General features: G+C 37.9%; 1 pseudogene; it reads right to left on the bottom strand.

Annotated features, from left to right (window-relative positions):
* Nucleotides 1-919: 919 nt before the first annotated feature.
* On the bottom strand, nt 920-23,554 carry LOC127673203 (zinc finger protein 431-like; annotated as a pseudogene).
* Between the last annotated feature and the right edge of the window lie 3,088 nt (nt 23,555-26,642).

Raw genomic sequence — 26,642 nt, 5'->3', positions numbered from 1 at the left:
AAGTGTAAGAAAAACCAAGAATTGATCATCTCATGAGGTAATGTAAAATTCTCTGACCATATTCAACACCACTTCATGATAATATTCTCAGAGTTCTGGTGCTTACTGGGGCTGGAACATGGCTCCTTCTATTCCATTATCAGCAGCTTTCAATATTTCAAATATATCACTGCCTAATCTTGGCTTTCCTGGAACCTGCTTAGAGATCTACCTTGATCTAAAAGATCTGCATGACTCTGTCTCGTGAATGGTGGGTTAAAAAGCATGTAACACCATGCCTGGAACTAAGCCTTTCTTTTTATATTTTAAATTCAGAACCCAGAATCCAAATCTATCCCTTGGAAATTTGACACATAATTGTATCTTCATGTGTTTACATCAAAACAGTATCTAGGTAATAATAATTCCTAACATGATACAGATCACTTTCATACAACTGCAAATCCATATGTTTAGCTGAATGTAATCTTGTCCTAGTAGAACCATTCCTTTAATGCCATTGAATATCCTTGATCACAAGATTAAACTGCATTCAACTTCCTAATGATGCCTTGTATTTTGAACCTTTCTTTTTTTCTTTTAATTTTTCCTTTCTTAGTTTTTATGCTTGTTAAAACCTTTCAGGCCAAATTCTATGCGGTGAGTTTCATGACTTAGTTTGTCAATACAATTAATGTAAACAGTTTTACCTTTAACCTCAAGGAAACTCTTCAGACAAGGGTAGGAAACTTCTTTACATAAGCATCAAAAAAAACCAACTCCAGAGTGGAAATAATCCCAAGCACCCATGTCTATCATATCCTACTATGATACCCTCCTAATTCCCACTCAATTCATGATCATATTCATTACGATTTTCTCCAGCAAACAGAATGTGGAGACTTATCCCTGATGAAAACACTTTACTATACTGATTACATTAACAAGATTTCTGTCCATTGTATGTTCTTTTATGATTTTTGAGATTACTGTGATAGGCAAAAGCTTTACCACATTGATTGCACTCATAAGGTTTCTCTCCAGTATGTGTTCTTTTATGATATTGGAGATGACTACGCTGTGCAAATGCTTTACCACATTGATTACATTCATAAGGTTTCTCTCCAGTATGTGTTCTTTTATGAATTTGTAGATAACTGTGAGCTGCAAAGGCTTTACCACATTGATTACATTCATAAGGTTTTTCTCCAGTATGTGTTCTTTTATGTCTTTGGAGATGACTGCACTGTGCAAAGGCTTTACCACACTGATTACATTCATAAGGTTTCTCTCCAGTATGTGTTCTTTTATGAATTTGGAGATCACTGTGACATGCAAAGGCTTTACCACATTGATTACATTTATAAGGTTTCTCTCCTGTATGTGATCTTTTATGTTTTTGTAGATAACTGTGAGCTGCAAAGACGTTACCACATTGATTACATTCATAAGGTTTCTCTCCAGTATGTGTTCTTTTATGAATTTGGAGATTACTGCATCTTGTAAAAGCTTTACCACATTGATTACATTCATAAGGTTTCTCTCCAGTATGTTTTGTTTTATGATATTTGAGATGACTGGATCTTGTAAAGGCTTTACCACATATATTACACTCATAGAGTTTCACTCCAGTATATCTTCTTATATGCCTGCAACGATAATTAGCACATGTGAAATCTTTACCACATTCATTACTCTGATCAATCATTTAATCAATATGGATTATGTTTACAATTTGCCTAATGGTAAAGAAGCAGCAGATCTTAAGGTTTTAGCAATTTATATGTTCATGGTGTACTCCCTCATCATGAATAGTTCAAGACCCCTGTGATAGTTATTACATGGCTCATATTTATAACACCCTCTTTATATATGATGTATTTTAGCTATCTGAAGAAAGAACAACTCTGATCTTCATAACACTGATTGTATTCATATTTTCTCCTCTCGTGTGAATTACAACACTTTTGACTATTAACCAGGACACACATAAGAATTTTCAAATTCTTAATACCCATAAAGGTTTTCTAAACTATGAGTTTTGGGATATTCCCTGTAAAAATAGAAAACCAACTAATTGCAAATATCTTTCACATTCCTAATTTCTATCAAAATCAGAATACTATGTATCTTCCTGTTTTAGAACAAAAAAAATTATGTTTCCTCTTTCAATATCCCTATGCTCACATTAATTTTATCCATTGTGACACACAATATACCTAATAAAAAAGAATGATAAATGAAAGGTTTATGCATTACATTCACACTGTTTGAATTTTTGCTTCTCATACCATTTGCAATATAGTCTAATGTTTCTCCACAACAACATTCTTGATACTCATAAAATGCTCTCTCAGCAAACTTAACCATATTACTTCAAGAATATGAGTATCACCAAACTCTCTATGGACTAATTGCTTATTAGAATGCTTTGGATATAGATTTATCATTATTCATTATGCAATTTCTAAATACTTTGAGGCTATACAGAATGTCAGTTCCACAGCATAGCTCTAATGGAGCTATTTATCAAATGGATACACAAGCCAGATATTGGATCTTGAGGTACATGGTTTTGTAATAATATTATAATCATAGCTACACTTAAAGGACTGTTATTTTATAGTCTTGCTTTTAACTGGAGATTCCATAAGATATTACAATTTCCTCAGAGACAAATTTGTATAAGCTTGCACATGAAAATTACCTTTCATGTTTTCTACAACTTTGAAAATGTTCTTCAAGATGATGATCTTCCCAATTATAGCCTAAAACACAGTACAAGAAAATGAATGATATATTGTTGGAAAATAGGCAAAATTAAAGATACTGTGAATTTTAACTTTACTGTGAAAGTTACAGTGAAAATTCAGTGAAACTGAATTATTCAGCTCAATTTTCATGCAATTAAAATAATAGAAGATCATCAATAACCAAGAAACATTTGTTTCCTTCAGAAAAAAAAACACAGTCTTACCTATAGCTTTGAGGTTCAGGTAGGTTTCAAACATCACATTTTTGTAGAGACTCTTCTGGGAAGGATCCAGCAAATTCCACTCTTCCTCCGTGAATTTCACATGCACATCATCAAAAGTCACTGCATCCTAAATATCCCATACAAATGTACAATGCAAAGTATGATACTAACAACACCGGAAAACAAATATATGCTTTCTCAAATAAATACTCACATAATTCTTGTGATTGCTCTGCTTATTTTCTGACTCAGAATTTATAATCACTGTGTCATTTTAGAAGGAGCTTTAATTATAAGATACACTTCTGTCACTTTTGAACACTTTGAATAGGATACAGCTTTGCCAGAGAAATGCGAATTGAGAGGGACATGCAGGGGAAACAGATCCACAATACCGAGCACACATCTGGAAAATTGTATGAACAATTACTAACTACAAACATGATGGGCAAGCTGGGTGTATTTTCTCATGTCTTTAATCACAGAGGCACAGGCAGGTGTATGCCATTTACCTAGACACTGGCATGGCCTTTGTAATGTGTTCTAGGAGACTAAAATGTATATTTTAAGACCCTCAATCCCTACAAAAAACAACCATGGGAAAAATGATACTGAACACAAAGTTCTTTATGAAAGTTCCTATAAAGAATTATAAATTCACAGAACATCTGTATTCATCTGGTAGAAATATGAAGTTTAATCTATAACATTTGGTCAAATTTCAATACTAAAGATATGGATGAAAAAACACGGAGCCGGGCGGTAGTGGTGCACACCTGTAATCTCAGCACTCTGGGAGGCAGAGACAGGCGGATTTCTGAGTTCAAGGCCAGCTTGGTCTACAAAGTGAGTTCCAGGACAGCCAGGGCTACACAGAGAAACCCTGTCTCGAAAAAACCAAATCCAAAAAAAAAAAAAACAAAAAAAACAAAAAAAACAAAAAACAAAACAAAAAAATAAAGAAAAACTGCACAAAAATATGCTTATATTACAAATACAAGACATGTGTCTTTTGTGGTTTCTCTACTACTTTATGGACAGACAAACCTACACAGAGAAATTTGTTTTGGAACAAAAAACAAAGAATAAAATAAATATAAAAATATAAAACAACTAGACTTGTGAAATAGATTAGCACTGATTAGCAAATATATCTATTGTATTTTATATGATTTAAAGAAAGAGATTATAGTGAATATATGGGAGCAAGAAAAGAACGTTGAAGGGTCAGTTTCAACCACAACGCAGAACACACCAAGGACACAATGTTTTCCCTCTAAAAGAAATGCGGGGTAAAATCTGGAACAGAGACTGAGGGAATGGCCAAAGAAAATTTGCCCCACTTGAGAGTACCATCCAATGGGTAAGCGCCAATCCATGACATTATTAATGACACTCTGTTTTGCTCCCACACCAAAGCCTTGAGTAATTGTCTATTGAGAGGATCTACCCCCCAGCTGACTGAAAAAGCTGCAAAGATCCAGAGTCAAACCTTGCATGGACCTTGGGGACTCTTGTGGAAGAGTTTGTGGAATGATTGAAATCCCTGAGGAGGATAGGAACTCCACAGGAAGACCAAGAGAATCAAGTAACAAGCACCCCTGGGGACACTCAGAGTCTAAGCCACCAACCAAATAGCATACACAGGACGGACTAAGTCCCCTGGCACATATATAGCAGATGTGTAGCGCAGAGTCTCAGAAGGTCGTCTAATAACAACTGTAGCACTGGATTTCCCTATAGCTGTGTGTGTGTGTGTGTGTGTGTGAGGGGGTGGATATCTTTTGAATCTGTTTCCTTAACTGGGATGCCATGCCTGGCCTCAGTGAGAGAGGATGCACTTAACTCACAAGAGAATTGATGCACCAATTTTCGGGATACCTGGGGGCCCCACAACTTCTCAAAGAAAAACAGAGGAGACTGGGGGAGGGACTCTGCCATAGCAAGGGACATATAATGGGGATAGTGATAAGGGTGACAATGAATATACAAATTATTGGAAAAGCAAAAAAAGGGAGAAAAAATAAAATTTTCATTCTATAAACACTATCCTGGAAGGTATCTGGAATGGCTTCTACCAGAAGATCTTCCACAAGTTTCACAAAGAAAGCCAGACAGGACAGACAAGCAGCCGAAGACTTCATCCTATCTAGAAGCTTTTTGTTTCAATCAACTGCATCCTGACCCTTGACACTATGGGCAAATATTCATCCGGTGATGAAAATGCATTCAGTCTTTCTTTAGGGATCCTAACAGTCTGCAGGAACTCCTACACTGTTCAAACATCTAAAGTCTCTTCTGATACACAAGGCAAAATCTTGAAGGTCACCTCTGTAACAGTTTGGGTACATCCTTTCCTTGTATACATCTCTTCATGGTAGATTTACCAATGCTTTAGTTACCTCAGCAAGCTGTGGTCACAAAATGCAACTCAAGAATCATCCTCATAATTTCAGTGTAATGAACTCTCATTGAGTCTTCGCTATGGCTCTGACTCTGCCAAAAGATATCTGGATTCGGGCCAAATTGAAACCATACTGGAAGAATCTGGGTTCTCGAATTTATCATCTATCAGTTTTCAGAAGCCATACCATATGTAAAATCCTCTTAAGTTTGGCTTCTAAGGTGATGGACTCTACCTACCTGGTCCACTTATAACTGCTAGAAAGTGAAAAAAATCAAGATGTCCCTCAACCAAAATTTGGATACAGATTATGTGGTTCATTTACAAAATGGAATTCTATTCAGCTAGTAAAAACAAAAACATTATGAATCTTGCAGGCAAATTGATACAACTAGATATTATCATCCTAAGTGAACTATCCCAGACCCAACGGGACATGCATGTATGTACTCACATACAAATGAATAACCATAAAGTACAGGATGTCTGCAAGACATTTCTTAGTCCGGAAGAAGCTAAACAAGAAGGAATGCTCAGGGGCTAGATAGATGGCTCAGTTGGCAAAAGCACTGATTGCTCTTGTGAAGGTCCTGAGTTCATATCCCAGCACCGACATGGTGGCTCACAACCACCAGTAATGAGATCTGATGCCCTTCACTGGTGTGTCTGAAAGCAGATACAGGGTTGTTACATATAAAAAAGTAAATATATTTTTAAAAAGAAAAATGGCTAAAATGAGCATGGTTGAATCACACTCTGAAGTGGAAATAAAACAGTCAAAGGAGGCAGATGAAAGAGAGAGAGAACTGGAAGGGCCAGTAGTTAAGAAAGGGGAAGGGGAGGTAAGGAACAGCTGTGCTGATAGAAAAGGAAGGGCCATAGGACAAGGAAAATGAATTGAAATCTCCAGCTGACAGGGATCTAAGAGCTTAGGAACCTTTAGGATCTGCTACAGACCATGAAAGGGAGGGCAACAGGCGGTCTATGGGGGGTGATCATAGCTGAAATACATAGCAGTGAGATTTGGACACTGAAGAGGGCCACACCCTAAAGACAGGCAGAACTCCCAGTGGAAAGTTAATTACGCCAACCAAACCAAAATCCTTTCCAACGAAAATTTATCTTGTCTACAAGAAATGTAGGCAAAAATATGAAGTAGAGAATGAGGGACTCACGAAACTATACCCTGCTCAAATTGATAACCATCCCATGGGCAATCGCCAATCCCTGACTATACTGAGGATATCCTTTGTTGTACTTCCAGAGAGTAACTTAGCATAATTGTTCTCTGAGAGTCTCCATCCAGCACCTGACTGAAACAGATGCAGAGCCCACAGCCTAACATTGCACAGAACACAGGGGATCTTTGAAAGAGTTGGGGAAAGAAATGAGGGCCTTCAAAGAAAAAGAAACCCATAAGGAGTCCCTCAGTGTCAACTAACCTGGGCACTAGGAAACTCTCAGAGAATGAGCCACCAGCCATCCTTCAGATGACTGTAGCTCTGAAAGGTTGAAATGCTATCAACTTCACCTCTCTCCTGATTATGTTTCCTTATGGATTGCTAGGATTTTCTTACCCTGCCCACCTCCTCTCCTAGCTTCCAACATCAACCAGCAATTTCTCTTGAACATAACAAACAGGTCAGGAAAAGAGCCAGCACTCAGCCAACACTCTAAAAATCTACAAAGAAAATTGTAACACAGGAATAACATTCCCACAAGAACAAGACAAACTGAGAAGCTAGTACGTAAACCAATAATCACCAAAAATGCAAATACCTAGGAACAGCATAGAAAGATATGTAATACCAGCCAGGAAAATAAGTCACCATCCTCAGGCTCTCACTCCTCTCCTTTTCTACAAACAACCTCTTTTGTATCAGAGCTCCTGTGTGTTTTACTTTCTCAATATATGTTAGAGAAAGAGGAGGAAGAGGAGGAAGAGGAGGGGGAAGAGGAGGAGGAGGAGGAGGAGGAGGAGGAGGAGGAGGAGAAGGAGAAGAAGAAGAAGAAGAAGAAGAAGAAGAAGAAGAAGAAGAAGAAGAAGAAGAAGAAGAAGAAGAAGAAGAAGAAGAAGAAGAAGAAAATCAGCATAAAGAAAATATTTCCAAGAAAACCACAAATGAAAGCTTTCATTGACTAAAGTAAGGTGTCTATTAATGTACAAGAAGCATCAAAAATACCAGATTGGGAAAGAGACGTTTACCACATCATAATCAAAACAATAAACATATTAGTTAAAGAAACAAAAAAATTATAACAGAAAAAATTAACAAACCAAGCAAAAGAAAAACTAGTAATGTTTGAAATCAGAAATATTAGATTCATATCTGTGTTCTTTTTTTTTAAGGAATAATTTCATTCCTTATGCAATGTTCTCCCTTCATGTGTTACTGCAGGCCAGAAGAGGGCACCAGGTCCCATTACATGTGATCATGGAGCACCATGTGGCTGCTGAGAATTGAATTCATGGCCTGTGTAAGAACAGCCAGAGCTCTTAAACTCTGAGCCATCTCTCCAGGCCTAATCCTGCCTTCTTAATGTATATTGTAAAAGACAAAAAGCTTTGGACACAGTTGCTGCATAGTCACAGAACCCACCCAAGCTTCTACAAGAAAGCAAATAGTCCAGATGTTTTGGACAGAATTACAATCAGCCGTGATACTCAAGTTATTAAAAGGTCATTGCCTGAACTAGCAGGTTAGAGGCACCACTACAAACCTCACAGGTGGTCACATCTGGCTGATGTTTCTGATCCAACCCAAGGAGGACCGACCATACCACTGCACACAGCTCAGCCCCATGTTCCTCCCCATTGTGGGCAGATATCTTGTGCTCACCATGTCTTGATTTCAGCATTTCCCTGAGGTCCCCCTCACAGCAAACAACAGCAGAGCTCAGAGCAGGACACAGAGAATCACACAAACTGCACACCCACAGGGAACACACCAAAAGGCACCCTGAAAATCCCACCTCTTTTTCTGACTGGCAGGTCTGCCTGGTGTCCTTTGATTGGCCAGTGAGTCTTAGCCCTCCTCAGGTTAAAGTGTGCTTCCTATCCAGGACCGCACCTACTCAAGATCTCAGGAGTGGTTTGCATTCCATTAACATTTGAAATAAGATATCAAGAGGCATCACACCCCTCACAGCCCTGAGGGAGGAACAACATTCCAGCTTAGGCTGGTCAGCTTCCTGCTTCCCCCCTCTGATGCCAGGACCCTGCATTTACCAGTACCTGTGCCTGAGCTTTCTTCAAAGCACTTGTCTTCTTTCCATAAAAACCATGAATAGTTTGCCTAGACCATTACTGAAGGTTCATTGGATATATCAATCTGACCCAGGAATTGATGACCCAATGTAACACCAGCCTGGTCTACAGAGTGAGGTCCAGGTCAGGCTCTGCTATACAGAGAAACACTTGTCTCCAAAAAAAAGAAAGAAAAAAAAATAACAAAAACAAACCAAGTCGGGTTTTTTGTTTGTTTTGTTTTGTGTTGTTTTGTCTAAATCCTGGGCTCAGGGAAACTGATGCTCCCTTCTCAAACAATCCCATAAGGAAAGCCAGAAACATAAGCGAAACATAAGGAAAACACTGTTGAGCACTATTACTAGTCATCACATTTTAAACAGTGACAAATTAAAAAACAAAATACAGATGGATTAGTACAGATTTTCTAGATAAGCCTATCTCAAATCATAGAGAAAAATGAATCTTTCTATGTATATAGAAAGGGTAGTTAACAGAATGTCCTGATAAAGGCTGTCAGCCAAGGGGAGTTAGAAAAATCAAGGACTGGTGGATTTCATGTTGCAGGATATTACAGCTGATCTTCAGTGTATACCAGTATATTTAAGAAATAAGTACTTTCTAATGGCAGTTTAAAACAAACAAACAAATCACCTTTGTTTTATAAAATAAAAAAGTACAAGTACCAAAACAAAAGAACTGCTTTTTCATGAAACTTCTATATGTACGTTGCAAAAAGCACATATAGCCTAGATCAAAAGTGGATAATAACATCTTAAAAGATCAAGATTAAGAAAGGGTCTCTCATTTCAAAAGGTATAATTAAGAAACATCCCCCAGAGTAAGCAGGGTTAGAGTTAGGGTTAGGGGATTAGGGGGTTATGGTTAGGATCAGGACAAGGGTTGTTAGGGTTAGGATGCTTAGGAAATTAAGGGGTTAAGATAGGATTAGAGATTTAGGAAAAGTTCCTGGGTTAGCCTCAGAGTTAGGGTTAAGGTGGCCACCATTATTCTTGATGGTCCCACTGAGTCAATCGTATCCCTGTTACACAACGAAGAAATGTTAGGGTTGTGGTCAGTCTCAGGATCAGGTCAAAGGATTTGTTTGTTGTTTTATGTGAACTCAGTTTCTATCTTTTTGCTCATCTGCCTTCCTAGTCCTCATTTTTTATAATATCAAAATCTTTCCTGTCCCAGTGAAAGTGGAAAGTGAGTTATCCATGAACCTAGTATTCCCAGATGGGAAATATCTTTGCATTATTATGAGGTCCTGTTCACAGACAACAGAAAACCACTACTCCTTTAGTTTTTCTAAGTTTCATCTGGGGATCCTCATAAGATGGACAAAATCATGGGACTTGGTGCCCCTCTTTGGTAATATCATAAGTATTGCATGGGCCATTTGTCTTCACCACATCTTTAGTAAATATAACCAAATGGTACAAGACAAAATGGTCTCCATCATTACTCTTGCTGGTCTCACTGAGTCAATAAGAACCCAATTGCACAAAATACCACAACTGTAAGCTATTCATTTTATATACAACTATAAGTTTAATGTTTTGTTCTGTTCTTACTCTAATAGCTTCTACCTAATTCACTCAATGGTTTCTCTAAAGAACCTAAAAGTTTATCCATACCACTTCCAAACTAGCATACTGAAAAAGGAAGTGATGACTCTGATATTCACAAAATCAAACAGATAATCAAGGGACAAGTTGCCAAGGGCAAGACCGACTGCTGCCAGCAAAGAATATCTGTGCTATCCTGTGTTGGGTCTCAGAGTCAGTTATTTATGCAGCTAATTCCCCTCAGTGATAAAATGGCCTTCAGTACTCTTCTGCTCTAGATATGTAAGGTTTACTTTCTGTCCAAATTAAAAATATGCTTACTAAAGATTTTTTGTGAAGTTTTCACAAAATAATCAATGAAAATTATGGAAAAAAATCTTACACAAGCAATAAACATAAATTTGTGGCTTAATGAAATTTGTCTTTTATTACTTATGTATAGAATATCCACATGGGATCATTGTTTATTCTTCACATCTTTTTCTTAATACCAAATAGATTACAAGTAAAGTAAACTGGTTAACTTAGACTAAGTTATTTTTATTCAGAATAAATAAAACTTAAAAATTAATATGAATAGACAAATGTATATTTAATCAATAAATCCCACAGCTAAAATAAATATGAAATGATATTATGTCTCTGAATCTTTATTTGTAATGGGTAACATGAGGATATATATTTAAATTTTAATGTCTACTTTTAAGTACCTGATATATGTAAACATACAGATCTGGTCACAGTGATATCTCTATGAACCCTATCCCAATTCTAATACACAACATGGTCACTATCCCTCAGGGTTCTAAATTAGTTTTAAAGATTTTTGCTTTCCTAGAGGAGGATTTGTTTTTTATAATGGATATTGTCTTCACTCAATGTAAAAATGATACATGAGTGCTTTTGAAAATGAAATATACATGTGTAAATATTTATATAGACAAAAACACTTTAATAATTTCAACAATATTTATTTCCCAATATGCCTCATTAAAAACCAATAAATATACTAAGATAGAAAGATCAGCACAGGGCTTCTGACTTATTGTCTAAATTAAACAACAACCATTTTCATATCTTTAACTCCCTTGAATTAATATAATGACAGAAGGTCTTTTTAAATGTTATTAAAACTCTGTGAAATAAGAGGACTTGGGTGGCCAATACTTCTATAATTTGTAGGGGGAATTACTAGTTAGGTCATGTGAATTTGTCTAAAGATATCCTGAGTAAATTGTTTGTGATGTATAGAATGTACTTCAGGGCTGGATAGAAGGCTCAGCATTTAAGAGCGCTGGCTACTCTTCGAGAGGTTCTGAGTTCAATTCCCAGAAACCACAAGGTGGATCACTACCATATGTCACAGGATCATGATGCCCTCTTCTTCTGTGTCTGAAGACAGGGATAATATCCTCCCATACATGAAATAAATAAATAAATCTTTTTTTAAAAGAAATGCATTGTCAGTTTTCTTTAGGAAAAAACAATAATTTTACCTTTTATCCTTTGATAAACTATGATACTTTTAAAATGTGGTATCATTGAAACTTAGAAAAGGGGAATAAAAATATTTTATTCCCCACTCCTGAATTAATGTTCTGACAATAAATTGTGGATTTATCTGTTAAAACTCTGTTAACTTTTGGTGTTCACATTTAATGGTCTTAAAAAATAAGTATTTATATATAGAGACTTCTATGTCTTCTACTCTGATCCTATTTAGTTGTAGTTCAAGGCCATCCTTTTATCTTCTTAAAAAGCTTTCTGAAAGCACATTTTCTAGAAAGAAAAAGAGCCAAGACTACTGAATATCATTGGCCATCTTATTTTTCATCCCAATCATTGGACAGAAACAATAATTAAAGCCACATTTTTGTGGTAAATATTATTATTTATTTATTTTTTACCACAATTGAATGATAAGTATTCCAAGTAAAAGACACAAAAGACTTGGTGTTTATAATAAGATTTAAAGCACTAGAGTTGGACGGACTATTTTGTATAGTTCCTGTTAAAAACTGTGAGATATCATTTGTTCGCAATGGGGGAGCTAGAGAAAGGACCCACGGAGCTGAAGGGCTTTGCAGTGCCACAGAAGGAAGAGCAATGAGTCACCCAGTACTCCCAGAGCTCCCAGGGACAAAATCATCAACCAAAGAGTACACATGGAATCACTCATGGCTCCAGACGCATAGGCAGCAGAGGATGGTATTGTTAGACACCAAAGGGAGGAGAGACCCTTGGCCCTGGAAAGACTTGATACCAAAGTGTAGAGGATTACCAGGACAGAGGGTGGGGGAGGGTTGATTGGGGAAGTGAGATGGCTTAGTGGATTTTCAGGAGAGGGGGGATCTAGGACAGGGGACAAAATTTGAAATGTAAATAAAGAATATATTTTAAAAAAGAAAAAAATGAATAGAGAAAATTGGATACAATGGTCAAAAATAAATCTGGATTATAAAACTTTACTGGGACTAAACAACAAAGTGTTCTGTAACATATGAGAAAGCAAAGTTACAAACAATTGGAGAAAGGGAGAAGAGGAAGAAGAAGAAGGAAAAGAAGAAGGGGAAGAAGAAAAGGAAGAAGAAGAAGAAAAGGAAGAAGAAGAAGAAGAAGAAGAAAAAGAAGAAGAAGAAGAAGAAGAAGAAGAAGAAGAGGAGGAGGAGGAGGAGGAGGAGGAGGAGGAGGAGGAGGAGGAGGAGGAGGAGGAGGAGGAGGAGGAGGAGGAGGAGGAGGATAAAGTCTGGAAAATATTTCCAATAAAATCATAAATGAAAATTTTGCTAAATTAAAGAAGGTGTCTGATAATGTACGAGAACCATCAAAAATACTAAACAGACTGAGAAAAAGTCCCTTTGCCACAAAATAATCAAAACACTAAACATATAAGATAAGGAAATATTAAAAAAACTGCAGCAGAAAAATTTAACAAACTAAACAAAACAAAAATTAGAAATGTTTGAAATCACAACTATTAGCTTCATATCCATCTTATTTTTATGGAATTAATTCATTACATACACAATGTTCTCCCTGCATGTATTCCTGCAGGCCAGAAGAGGGCACCAGATCCCATTACATATGGTTGTGAGCCACCATGTGCTTGCTAAGAATTGAACTCATGACCTGTCTAAGCATAGATAGAGCTCTTAACCTCTGAGCCATCTCTCCAGTCCTATTCCTGCCTTTTTAGTGTATATTATAAAAGACAAAATGGTTTGGACACAGGTGCTGCATAGTCACAGGAACCACCCATGCTTCTACTAGAAAGAAACTGGTCCAGATGTTCTGGAGAGAATTACAATCACCCATGATACTGAAGTTATTCAGAGGTCATGGCCTGAAATTGCAAGTAAGAAGAACCACTAGAAATCTCACAGGCAGTCACATCTGGCTGATGCTTCTGATCCAACCCCATAGAGGATCCACAACCCCAGCACCCTGCTCAGCTGCATGTTCCTCCCCATTGTGGGCAGATATTGTGTACTCACCATGTCTTGATTTCAGCGTTTCCCTAAGGTCCCCTCACAGCACACAACAGCAGAGCTCAGAGCAGGACACAGAGAAGCATTCAAGCTGCACAGCCACAGGGAACACCTCAGAAGGAGAAGGTGAGGGTGAGAGTGAAAAAGATCAATTCGCATAAATGTCTAGAAATCATTTCCAATAAAATCTTAAATGAAAATTTCTTAAACTAAAGAAGGTGCCTGTGTAAGAATAGCCAGAGTAATTATAAATATATAGCCAGAGTTAATGTAAAAGCATGCAAAATACCAAACAGATTGGGGAAAAGTCCCTTTAATGCACAATAATTGAAACACTAAGCAACTAAAGTAAAGCAATAAAAAAAAAAACAGAAACAAACAAAAAAAAAACACTACTTCAGGAATAATTAACAAAACTGAAAAAAACAAAAAATAAAGCAAGTTACTCTGGGTCCTAGCCCCGCCCATCCCACAGCCTTTGACCCCAGCCAGCTGCAACTTGATCATTAATGTTCCTTGTGAAAGCGCCAGCCCAGACCTCTGTAAACTGTACCAGGTCTTTGTCGTTTCACAGCCCAGCCTGTGTCATTAAGGATCAGGATGCAGTTTATTGGCCTGTGAATTCCCTACCTGTCTCACCAGCTCACAGCCAGAAGCCAGGGCCGGGCGCACAGCCCAGCGACCCATGGCGGCCACGCTCTGCTTCTGTTCCCACAGGAGGGTTGTGCTAGGAGGCTACTGTCGCCGCCTGGAGGAGCACAGAGAGCGTTTGCACTCCGCCCCGCTGCAAACTTTCCAGAACGGGAAGCCTGCGCCTTGCCCAGCCACTGTCCCCGCCTGGAGGAGCACAGAAAGGGTTTGCACTCCTCCCTGCTGCAAACTTTCCATAGCGGGAAGCCCGTGCCTTGCCCAGCCACTGTCCCTGCCTGGAGGAGCACAGAGAGGGTTTGCACTCTGTCCCCCTGCAAACTTTCCAGAGCGGGAAGCCCGCGTCTTACTAGGCCTCTCCAAACTCACAGACTGCGTCTGTGGAGACGACAGGAGTATAGCCCAAAGTTACTCCAGAACTCAAAGAAACCCGCAGCATGGAGCACTATCTTCATCCGAATGCACATGTGAATACAGTCCCGTTTCACAATTCCAGGCCCAGCTGCTCAGAGCCCGGGAAGCTCAGCAATCGCAGCAGTTGCTAAATGCTCACACTCACCTCCTTCCCGCCTCTGCCAGACCTCTGACCAATGTGCACATTCAAACTCCCAGCCCACTTTCATTCATAAAATAGAAGACAGGAAATGACATCATTCCAGGAGGCTGGATGTAGGGCGGGCGCTGCGGTGACGTAAGGGGTGGTGCCAGCGGCTGCTGGGTGATGGACAGGCACGCCAACATGGCGGCCGCCAGGGGCTTAGGTGCACAGTCACGGGGTGGGGGCGGGGCTCGGGGGACATCAGGGGGCGTGGCCAGAGGTTGCTGGGTGACAGTCAGGGAATACAACATGGCTCCCCCTAGGGGCTGAGATAGATAGCCGAAGGGTATGGTCGACGAATTTCAAAGTTTGTTACCTGTCTGAGGAATATGTTCTTCTAGCTGGGCTGCCTCCTGTGGCCTCTGTGGGAGAGGATATGCATAGCCTCCCAAAGACCTGATGTGCAGCATGAGGGCAAACCCTTTGAAAGCATTTACTCAGAGGAAAAATTCGGAGTATTGGGAGGGGTTATGAGAGCTGGTGATGGGGATGGCAGCAGTGAGCGGGATGTAAAAATGAATAACTAAAAATAATAAAAATATAAAGGATAAAATAAGCTATCAAATTTTATCACATGCAGCATTTAAAACCCATTGCAGCATTTAAAGACATGGCAATAATATCACGCCACTTCATTTTTCACTATTGTTTCATTGAAGGAAAATACTAATTGTTCAAAAGGAGTCTTCAGGTAATTCTAGCCATGAACACTGAAGCCATTAGAGGCTGAACATAGAGTTTGGGAGCTTCCTTTCATTATTTTGGAATCTGGCTTTTTGTTCTTTGCTTTTATTGTTAAAACATTATAAAATTAGAAGGGTTACATAGACAGTTAGCAGTCTTCCTCTATGGTTTCTGCTTTGGATTTTGCTTACAGGGCCTATCTCTAGTACTCTTTACAATGGACTGCAAGATCTGACATGGAGTAAACACTTCCCTCCTCTTGTTCCTTTATATTATGTTGATGTGCCACAAAAAGAGAAAGTGAACAAATGCAGAGGTGATGTCTGGCCACTTTATGAAATGTGTGTCCTTCACAAACCTCACTGCCTCTGCAAAACCACAGTGACTCATGGAGGGTAATACTTACATCAGTGGATGTTGATGGCTGTTCTTCAATTGAGGGGTTAAAGTTTGTTTCTTTACTTAGGGTTTCTTTACCCTTATGCTAGGTTAGAGATCTTAGAAAACATGCCTGATAAACTATTTAAGAAACAGTTTATCTAAGAAATGATGGGTTAAGGAGTTTTACCTGGGGATTGGATGGTAAGTGGATTGCTTTATTTTGACCATATCTGTGGCTGGTTCCTAATAACCATTGTATCTGAATGATATCTTTTGGTTGGGAGTCACAGAGCTCAGAAAAAAAGAGGAGCTGGGGAAGTTTAATTGGCATATTTCTGGGAGTCCAGGGTCCATGTGAGGTTGTGATTTCCTTCCTGGATTGGAATGGAGCTGCACAATCCCATCCATAAATCACACTGATTGGTTAAGCACTCTACTGAAGTTTCATCAAGACTGACACAGACGTAGAAGCCTCCAAAATTCGTTATGCCATTTTACTAATAGCTGAGTAATGCTACATTGAGTAAACATACTACATTTGGTTTTTCCATTCTTCAATTGAAAGACATGTTGGTTACTTTCAGTTTATGGCTATTTTGAATAAATATTAACTATGAAAAAAAAATATATATATATATATGAGTGCCTTGAAATTGATTCAAAACAGTACGAGAAAGCAAAGAAGACTCTGATATGAGTACCTTTTATGAGTACCTTGATGTTGATTCAAAATAGTACAAGAAAGCAAAATGATGGAACCCACCCTTGGTTAAGTATGAAAAACCTTTCCATATGTTATGTGGTAAGAAAATGTTATTTATTGGAGAAGAAAAGTCTACAGTAAGGGGAATGAAAATAACTTTAGTTTTGTGGAATAAAGGCTCTCCACCCACTCAGTCAGACCATTCCTTTTACATTTATTACACACTCCATCGTGGTCTGTTCTCTGAGAGTTGTTCTCTAACATGAGTACCATATTTCCTTGAAAATCCACACTGATTTTTTTAATTTAATTTCTAGTCACTGGAACTGCATACAATGCATTTCTGTCTCACTTGTATAACATATACCTTCATTTTGTTTCTGTTTTTTTTTGGGGGGGGGGATCGAGACAGTGTTCATGTTGAATCTTACTCCAGCAGTGACACGGCTCAAACAACAGAATTCCAAGGACTACAAGGTCCAAGCCATCTGTGCCAATCATAATGAGATCCTCCACTGTGTGATGATCCTGGGTATCCAAGGCTGTGTGGTTGTGGACAAAGAAGGTATAGAATACAAAAATTAAACGTGTATGATCAGTTGCAATAATCTTCAATCAGCTCAATTACTGAGAATTCTCATTACTCACAATTGTCCATAAACACAATAGTTTAGGATCACAAATGCTCACATATTCAAAATACCCCTGATTCCTTAAAATTCAGCGATGTAGAGGCATTGATGATTTCCCTTGTTAAGGTTGAACCTAGAGAATGAGTGCAGGGAATCACGTAGTCGTCCTATTCTATCTTTTCAAAGGCGTGTTTCATAGACTTTTCAGTTTTAAGTACATGGTTCCTGCAGCCCCCTTTTCTTTTAGTTCCTGAAGAACTAGGACTCTCCTTCAGTCAATGAAACACTCTGCATTACTTATAAATTTGACAAAAGTAATTAGTCACAGATATTGATCTTGTATATTATGCGTAGCTTACAAATGTCATTGTATCTTGGAAAAAACAATTGTATACATATCTATATTTCATTTCTGATGAAATGAAAGCCTGATTCCTTTTAAAATACTTTTCTCAGACTCAGTCTTTCTCGGACCCTTCCAATCATAACTGATTTAATTTAAACTGACAATATTTGCAGACAATAGCTCAGTAAATGAATGTTCTACCTTACACAAGAACGAGAAGGAATCTTGGCAGTGAAGAAGAGGATTTTCTAGAAATTCCTCTGGAAGTACATCATACAGATGATAACTTCACAAAAAGGAACTTCACATCAATGCCATGAATCTCTCAATAGAGGAACTGAAATCCACACAGCAGACGGCCTGTCCATAAAAAACTCTCCACATAAGAATGCCTCCACCCCATAACTAACTTGTTTCCCACTTGATCCAGTCTGCATTTGAGTTCATGAGTCTGTGGTCAGACACCATGGGCGAGAAGAGATGCTTTTCATGTTCCTGAGGCGATTGAATGGGAAGTTCAGGGGAATTGACTCTGCTCTCAATTTATGTGCTTCTCAGTAGGCTTGATCCTCAATATCTCTGTTGATCATGAAATTTCTATTGCAACCAGGTCTCCAAGCCTCTGTGTTTCAGGGGATCATGTGGGGAACTCTCACTGATTCCTATAAGATCGTTTCCCATCGAAGCAGATATGGGAATGAAGACTCATAGAGTCAGAGTTTTTCTATATCATGTTGACACTACATCCCTAGACTGAAAAATTTAAAAGCTCCTATTGGAATGGTCTTTGCAGTACAAAAGACTGTAGAAAATAGGCTGGGGGATGAAGTGTGGAAAGTTTCACAATTATCTCATTTCTTCTCAGTCTGACATCTATACTGTAGCATCTCTAAGATACATTGCAACTTCCTCCCTGGCATCTTCTAGATTACCAAGGAAAGGGAGATGTGGTCATTGATAGATAATCCAAGTTTGCTTGTTCAATTGTTTTAAACACAGAATCTCACTATGTAGCTCTGTCTATCCTGGAACATTCTTTTTAGACAAGACTGGCTTCACATTCACACAGGCACAACTGTTTCTTTACCCTCCCATATGCAGAGATTGAAGTTGTACTTAAAGATGCCCCAGTAACAACTTAATATATGAATACATATCAGCCCTCCTTAGGGTAAATATACTACTATCACAGCCAAGAAATTCAACAGTCACTTAACTTGATTTACCTTAAAAGCTCAAACAGGTCCACCTCACCTGAGACTTTGATCTGCTCAGGAACATTGGGGTGTGACAGCAGGTAAGGAGATGAGCTTTGAGAACTGAAGCAAATGTAGGCATCCCAGAGGACTGGGCCCACAGCACTCAGGGAGAATTCTGCTACACATTATGCTTTACCACAGTGCTGGATTTCATATAATTTCTCTCCAGCATGCATAATTTCATAATGATAAAGACTACAGATTTTTGCAAAGCCTTCACCATACCAAATATATTCACAAGGATTATCTGCAGTACAAATTCTTACATGAAGAAGAAGAATGCAGAATTGTGCAGAAGCTTCACCAATCTAAATTTGCTCACTTTATTTCTAAATTAGATTTTCAATTACTAAGAATACATGAAATGATCAATTCAAATTTATAAAAGAAAACATTTAATTGAGGCCACCTTACATTTTTCAGAAGTTTAGTACATTTTCTTTATTCGAGGAAACATGGTTCGCATACAGGCAAACATAATGCTGGAGAAGCATATGAGAGTTCTGCATCTTGATCCAAAGAAAGTTAGGAAGAGACATCTTCCAGGGTGCTAAAAGGAGGGTTTCTTCAGCACTGGGAAGATCCCCAAAGCCCACCCCAACACTGTTAAACTTTCTTCAAAAAAACATACCTGCTATTAGTGCCACTCCCTCTAGCACATAAATCATAACTACCACATTCCACTGTCTGGCCCCATATGATTGTTCAAACACAAGAGTGTATGGCAACCATACTTAAAGAAAGCATATTGCAAAACCCATGACCTCCAATGTCAAAAGGCACCATCATCTATCAAAGTCTCAAAAATGTCAAAAGTCCAAACGTCAAAGACTCTTCTGTGATTAATCCTATCATGCAAGAGTAATCCGCTATATTTTTGGAAACAATAAAGAACATCATATACCTTGAAATTCACAGGATATACTTTATTATTTGTAAAGGTAATCATGAGGAAATACTGGACCTAAAGAAGACCAAAGCCAGCAGAAGAATCTCCAAACTCTGCAACTCCATTTCTGATGTCAAAGTGTTCTTAAGGTCTCCAACTCCTTTCTGCTTTGTTCAATGAAGCACAATTTGTTCTCTTTGACTGGTTTTATTCAATTCCTGAGCAGCTATTGTATAGTTCTAACATCTCAAAAACTTGGGGTCTCTAAGATAACTTCAATTTCACAGCTTCTTGTTTCAGTGTCCTGGATCCACACATGATCTTCTCTGCTCCTCCAAAGAGATTGGGTCACTTTTCCAGCTCTGCCCTCTGTATCAATTTAAGCTATGGTTGACTCCATTCTCCTGCTCCTGCTGTTCTTGCTGTTCATCCCTTGGTACTTACATCTTCAAGATGCTGGGTTCTTCTGCTAGAACTAGTCCAGACCCATAGCCTCCCTTATGCTTCCTCAATGGTGCCAAGCCTCAGCTGTTCTGCATGACAACTTCATGAATTCGAAGTCTGTATCACCTGGATTATTCTTACACATAACCATGCCGAGCTGCACTATGAGATCCAACCTTGGTGAGCTCTAGAACACACCTTTTTGTCACTCAGAAAATACCAGTCAGTTTTCACCACAGTGATGCTGATTTCTTCTTCATCACCTCTAATTACTAGCTAGCCAGCATCAATTGTCTCAGTATTATTACCATTTAAGACCGAGCTGCTGAGTTCTGCTGCTTACTGGGGCTGGAATGTGGCTCCTTCCATTCCATTATCAGCAGCTTTCAATATTTCAAATATATCACTGACTAATCTTGGCTTTCCTGGAACTTGCTTAGAGATCTACCTTGATCTCAAAGATCTGCATGACTCTGTCTCGTGAATGGTAGGTTAAAAAGCATGTAACACCAGGCCTGGAACTAAGCCTTTCTGTTTATATTTTAAATTCAGAACCCAGAATCCAAATCTATCTCTTGGCAATTTGACACATACTTTTATCTTTAAATGTCTGCATCAAAACAATAACCAGGTAATAATAATTCCTAAGATGATACAGTTCACTTTCATACAACTGCAAATCCATATGTTTAGCTGAATGCAATCTTGTCCTAATGTAACCATTCCTTTAATGCTATTGAACATCCTTGATCAGACGATTAAACTTCATTCAACTTCCTGATAAAGCCTTGAATTTTGAACCTTTCTTTTTTTATTTTTCCTTTCTTAGTTTCTATGTTTGTTAAAAATTTTCATGCCAAATTCTATGCGGTGATTTTCATGACTTACTTTGTCAATACAATTAATGTAAACATCTTTACCTTAACCTCAAGGAAACTCTTCAGACAAGGGCAGCAAACTTCTTTGCAAAAACATTAAAAAAAAATCTCCATAGTGGAAATAATCCCAAGCACCCATGTCTATCAAATCCTACTATGATACCATCCTAACTCCCACTTAATTCATGATCATATTCATTAATTTTCTCTCCAGCACACAGAATTTGGGGAATTATCCCTGGTGAAACACTTTACCACATTGATTACATTAATAAGGTTTCTGTCCGGTGTGTGTTCTTTTATGATACTGGAGATGACTGGGTCTTGCAAAGGCTTTACCACATTATTTACATTCATAAAATTTCTCTCAAGTATGTGTCATTTTATGTCTTTGGAGATTACTGCGCTGTGCAAAGGCTTTACCACATTGATTACATTCATATGGTTTCTCTCCAGTATGTGATCTTTTATGATATTGGAGATTACCCTGATGTGCAAAGGCTTTACCACATTGATTACATTCATAAGGTTTCTCTCCAGTATGTATTCTTTTATGATATTGGAGAGTACTGAGCTGTGCAAAGACTTTACCACATTGATTACATTCATAAGGTTTCTCTCCAGTATGTATTCTTTTATGATACTGGAGAGTACTGAGCTGTGCAAAGGCTTTCCCACATTGATTACATTCATAAGGTTTCTCTCTAGTATGTGTTCTTTTATGTCTTTGGAGATGACTGCGCTGTGCAAAGGCTTTACCACATTGATCGCATTCATAAGGCTTCTCTCCTGTATGTGTCATTTTATGTCTTTGGAGATAACTGGATCTTGCAAAGGCTTTACCACATTGAATACATTCATGAGGTTTCTCTCCAGTATGTGTTGTTTTATGATATTGGAGATGACTTGATCTTTTAAAGGCTTTACCACATATATTACACTCATAGAGTTTCACTCCAGTATATCTTCTTACATGCCTGCAATTATAATTAGCACATGTGAAAACATTATCACATTCATTGCTCTGATCAATCAAGTAATCAATATGAATTATGTTTACAATTTGTCTAATGGTAAAGAAGCATCAGATATTAAGATTTTAGCTCTTTATATGTTTATATTGTTCTCTCTCATTACGAGTTGTTCAAGATAAGTGTGATGGTTATTACATGGCTCATATACATAGTACCCTCTTTTTATATGGTGTATTTTAGCTATCTGAAGAAAGTTTGAAAATCTCTGATCTGTATAACACTGATTGTATTCATATTTTTCCTCTAGTGTGAATTACAACACATGTGACTGGGAATCAGGACACACAGAAGAATTTCCAAATTCCTAGTACTCATAAAGATTTTTTACACAATGAGTTTTGGGATATTCCCTGTAATGCTAAAAAACCAACTAATTGCAAATGTATTTCATATTCCTAATTTCTTTCAAAGGTAGAATACTACATATCTTCTTTTTTTTAGAACAAAAATTTTATGTTTCTTCTTTACATATCCCTATGCTCACATGATTATTATCCATTGTGACACATGATATACCTAATAAAAGAATGATAAATGAAAGGTTTACACATTGCATTCACACTGTTTGAATTTTTGTTTCTCATAACATGTGCAATATGGACTAATGTTTCTCCACAACAATATTCTTGATTCTAATAAAATTCCCTCTCACCAAGCTGAACCATATTAATACAAGAATATGAGTATCAACAAATTTTCTGTGGATGATTTTCTTATTAAAATGTTTTGGATATAAATTTATCACTATTCAATGTGCAGTTTCTAAATACTATGAGACGCTACAGATTGGCAGGTCCAGAGCATAGCTCTAAAGAAGCTACTTATCAAATGGATACCCAAATCAGTTATCGGACCTTGAGGTACCTGGTTTTGTAAGAATATTATAATCATAGCTACAGTTAAAGGACTGTTATTTTACACTCTTGTTTTTTACAAGAGATTCCATAAGATATTAAAATTTTCTCAGAGACAAATTGGTATCAGCTTGCACATGAAAATTACCTTTCATGTCTTCTAATACTTTGAAAATGTTCTTCACGATGTTGGTCTTCCCAATTATAGCCTAAAACACAGTACCAGAAATGAATGATACACTATTGGAAATTTGGAAATAATCAAGGTACTGTGAATTTTCACTGCACCATGAAAATTACAGTGAAAATTTAGTGAAACTGAATTATTCAGCTCAATCTTCACTATTCACAATTAAAATAAGAGATCATCAATAACCAATAAACATTTGTTTCCTTTAGAAAAAATAACAGTCTTACCTATAGCGTTGAGGTTGAGGTAGGTTTCCAACATCACATCTTTGTAGAGATTCTTCTGGGAAGGATCCAGCAAATTCCACTCTTCCTCAGTGAAGTTCACATGCACATCATCAAAAGTCACTGCATCCTAAATATCCCATACATGTGTACAACACAAAGCATGATACTAACATCAATGTAAAGGAAATACATGTTTCCTCAAAAACATATTCATATAATTTTGGCATTTGCTCCACTTATATTCTGACTCAGAATTTACCATCACAGTGTCATTTTAGAACGAGCTTGAATTATAAAATTCATGTGTCTTGCTTTTGAACAATTTGAATAACATACAGCCCTGACAGGGAAATGCCAATTGAGAGGGAAATGCACAGGAAACATCCACAATACTGATCAGACATCTGAAAAATTTTATGAACAATTACTAACTACAAGTCTGATGGGTAAACTGTTTGTATTTGCACATGTCCTTAGTCATAGATGTACAGGTAGGTGTATGTCATAGGGCTGGATGCAGGCATGGCCTATGTAATGTGTTCTACGAGACCAAAAGTTATATATTAAGACCCCCAATCCCTACAAAAATCAATTAAGGAAACAAAAATGATAGAGAACTCACAGTTCTTTACTAAAAGTCCCTACCAAGAACTATACATTCACTTCAGATCTGTACTCATCTTATACAAGCATGAAGTGCAAGAGTTTAAACTATAACATTAATAAAATTTTACTAGAAGTGAATGCATGCTTAAACAGTTACAAATGAACAGATGAAAATATAGTAATATAAATTTTGATCATAAATAAGCAATATAAGGCAGGAGAAAGAGCTCAGCAGTGGAAAGCTCTAGCTGGTCTTCCACATTGTGTTTGTAAATTTCTCAGATACACATGGGGACTATCAACTACTAATTATTTCAAGATCAAGAATTCTGAGGCCATCTTATGACAAGTGTAAAGAAGAGACATATGATATACATATTCCTATACATAGGCAAAATATTATTTATTCAAACATTTCAGAACAATCACAAGTGTGAAGAAGTACATCATACACCTGGAATCCAAGGACTCTGAATCCTCAGATAGTATTGATGTAATGAACACATATCAACTTGAGAAATAGAATATAACCTATCTATTTGGCCAAATTTCAAAGTGAAACATGAGGATTAAAAGTTCCATAAAAGCATATCCTTATTTTGCAAATCCATGTCAGGTGGCTTATGTGGTTCCTATATCGACTATCAGGACAGTAAGGATTTCACAGAGAGATTTTTGTCTTTAAAAAAATACAGAGAATAATATTTTTAAAAAAATATTAAACCACTGTGCTTGCAAAATAGCTTAGCATTAAATGCAAATGGGTTTAAAGCATTTTATGTGATTTATGGACAGAGTACAAATGTTGACTGTATGGGAGCATGTGAAGAAACCGGAAGGATCAGTTTCAACTACAGCACAGTAGACACATAGAACAAAATTTGTCCCATCTAAAAGAAAGGCAAGGGCACACCTGAAGCACAGAATGAGGGATTGCCCAACGAAAACTCGCCCACCTGGAGACACACCTTATGGGCAATCTCCAATCCATGACATCATTATGTATATAATGTTATGCTCCCAGACAGGAGACTTTATTAAGTGACCAATGAGAAGCTTCACCCAGCAGCTGACTGAAATAGATGCAGAGAACCACAATGAAACATGGGATGGAGCTTGGAGATTTCTAATAAAGAGTTGGGGAAATATTCAATGCCCTGAAGATGGTAGGATCTCCACAGGGAGTCTAGCAGACTCAATGAACCTTTAACCATGGGGATACTGAGAGACTGAGCCACCAACCAAATAGCATACACAAGCTGGACTAAGGCCAATGGCACATAAGTAGCAGAAGTTCAGGTTAGTCTCCATGACAGTCCTCCAAAAACTGGAACTGGCACTGTCCCTAAAGCTGCTGCCTATGTTTGGTAACTGTTCCTTTTACTGTACTCCAAAGTCTGGCCTCAGTGGGAGAGGATGCACTTAACCCAGCAGAAACCTGAAGACCCACAGTGTGGAGATATCGAGGAGACCCAATCAACTCCATTCTGACCCTGGATGCTATAAACTCATGTTTATCCTGTGATGAAATCCTGTGATGAAAATGCATTTGGTCTACAGTGATCCTAATAGTCTGCAGGAGCTCCTACATGGTTCAAATGTCTAAAGTGTCAAATGTCTGACACTCAAAGTAATATATTGAAAGTCGAATCTTTTAAAATCAGAAAGTAAGTCCTATTTTTCCATAATACAAGGGTACCAAATACCCCTTCCTCTTCCAGTAGACAGGAATGTACACTCCTTTTTCAACCACATGCCATGCCTGCCAGGAGACAAAGTAGGATTTCTATAAGATTTACCACACTATTTATTATCTCGCATGCAATTTACACAGCTCTCCCTAACAGTATACAAACACCAGAGACAGCTTAACCTTTCTCCTGACTATGTCTCCTGGTGGATTGCTAAGACAATTTCTTCCTGCCTGCCACTTCTTCAAACTTTCAACATTAGCAAGCATTCCCTCTTGAACATACCTACAAAACAGGTCAGTAACAGGGGCTACACTCAGCCAACATCCAGTGAAAATACAGACAAAAAAATAAATCAGGAATAAAATTACCAACCAAACAAGACAAACCCAGAGACCAGTATCTAGACCTATTATCACCTCAAACCCAGGTACTTATACATCAGCACTGGAACATAATGAAGAAAAACCAGGGAAATATTTCACCAAGAAATCCAATTTATCCTATCACAGCAGGTCTACAGAAATTAAAACATGCAAGAAATCTGATACAAAAGAGGTTGTTTTTTGGAAAGGACAGGAGTGAGAACCCGGGGAAGGGATAGGGGTGCACAAGAGGACCTACAGACTGTAACACATATATTGAGCAGAGAGAGTGGGATGAGAGTAGAGAAAGACTATAGAGGGGGCTTGTGTAGAGAACAGAAACAGGGAACAAATATAGAGAGCAGCTGAAGCTAGTGCTCCATGTATATAGAGCACACCTGACAACAGCAGCAATTGATGGAGGCAAGTAATGATTTAAGCAGGTGCTAAGTCCCTGAGAGCAGGCCATTGAAATTACCTGCGCTGATACCACTACTGAGGCAAGGTTCACATACCAAACAGGAAAGGAGATAAATTGAATAAATGG

The sequence above is a fragment of the Apodemus sylvaticus genome, chromosome 22 (assembly GCF_947179515.1).
Source record: "Apodemus sylvaticus chromosome 22, mApoSyl1.1, whole genome shotgun sequence".
In the NCBI taxonomy this organism is placed as follows: Eukaryota; Metazoa; Chordata; class Mammalia; order Rodentia; family Muridae; genus Apodemus; species Apodemus sylvaticus.
Note: the sequence above shows the minus strand (reverse complement) of the source record. Positions and strands in the feature narration are given on the sequence as shown.